This window comes from Cynoglossus semilaevis, unplaced genomic scaffold (genome assembly GCF_000523025.1).
Source record: "Cynoglossus semilaevis isolate Cse_v1.0 unplaced genomic scaffold, Cse_v1.0 scaffold1340, whole genome shotgun sequence".
NCBI lineage: Eukaryota > Metazoa > Chordata > Actinopteri > Pleuronectiformes > Cynoglossidae > Cynoglossus > Cynoglossus semilaevis.
In genome coordinates, this window is record NW_007585210.1 from 2,387 (window position 1) to 3,972 (window position 1,586).

At 41.2% G+C, this 1,586-nt stretch overlaps 1 protein-coding gene across 1 annotated transcript in view; it reads right to left on the minus strand.

Moving 5' to 3' along the window:
• The window catches only part of LOC103398963 (calmodulin-regulated spectrin-associated protein 1-B-like), a gene marked incomplete at both ends in the record, with an annotated part of 14,074 nt that overhangs the window by 2,383 nt on the left and 10,105 nt on the right, over positions 1–1,586 (minus strand). The gene's annotated exons all lie outside the window — the stretch shown is intronic.

A 1,586-nucleotide genomic window follows, 5' to 3' on the forward strand; every position in this document is an offset into this window, starting at 1 on the left:
GTTTGAGCAGACACATGCACATTTGTGGCCTGCTGGAGGTCATTTTGCAGGGCTCTGGCAGTGCTCCTCCTGTTCCTCCTTGCACAAAGGAGGAGGTAGCGGTCCAGCTGCTGGGTTGTTGCCCTCCCACAGCCTCCTCCATGTCTCCTGATGTACTGGCCTGTCTCCTGGTAGCGCCTCCATGCTCTGGACACTACGCTGACAAACACAGCAAACCTTGCCACAGATCGCAGTGATGTGCCATCTTGGATGAGCTGCAGTACCTGAGCCACATATACTGTATATACCGTATTTTCCGGACTATAGAGCGCACCTAAATATAAGCTGCACCCACTAATTAAAATAAATAAATAAATAAATTTACACATATAAGCCGCACCGGACAAGAAGCCGCCAATGTTCAGGTTGAGGAATGACATATTTACCGGATACACAGGAACACAGAAAGATTTTGTACCATAAATGTTTATTTATATGCCTGAACTGAAAAAGTAGCGGCTTATAGTCCGGAAAATACGGTATTTTTTTTTCATATATATTTATGTATAGTTTGTGAATATGTATGTTTATATATTGTATGTTAAATTACAAAATATCATGTACATATAAAAACTGCTAATATGCTATGCAAAAAACTGGTAATAATAATGATAATTTGTCATGTGTTGTCATACTTCACAGTCTCTATCATACTTCCTGTGGCCTGACACAGAGGAATGAACACAAACACTAAACCAAGACAACATTTCAGGCACCACAGCAGCTGATATAAGGTGTTGATTAGTGATGCTCTCTTCTTCCCGCTGCTGTTTCCAACGTCTCACCATAGATTCATTAACGCCAAGCTTACGTGCAGCAGCCCTATTTCCTCCCTGGCTAGCCAGATCGATGGCCCTTAACTTAAAAGCTGCATCATACGAACTTCTTTGTGTGCTTTCCATGATGATGGAGTGAGGGCGTGAAAATAATTCGCTGCCGTGCTAAATAAAAACTAGCGTGTTCTTCTTTGCACTGAATTCCCCTGTCTGTCTTGTTTTTGCACTTCCTGCTATCCGATTGAACATCTGTGGAGTGATCTGAAGAGAGCTGTGCATAGGAGATGCCCTCGCAATCTGTCAGATTTGGAGCAATTTTGCAAAGAAGAATGGGCAAATATTGCGACATCAAGATGTGCCAGTCTCATGGGTTATGGGCCACATTAAAAGTGGAAAAAGTTATGAAACAATTTATGCTTGTGTCTTTTCTTTACATCACAAAAACCTGGCTGAAGCAAGGGTGTGTAGACTTTTTATATCCACTGTATATACATATATATACACACATATATATACACACACACATATATATATATACACACACTGCTCAAAAAAATAAAGGGAACACAACACAATGTAACTTCAAGTCAACCACACTTCTGTGAAATCGAACTGTCCACTTAGGAAGCAACACTGATTGACAATCAATTTCACATGCTGTTGTGCAAATGGAATAGACAACAGGTGGAAATTATAGGCAATTGGCAAGACACACCCAATAAAGGAGTGGTTCTGCAGGTGGTGACCACAGACCACTTCTCAGTTCCGATG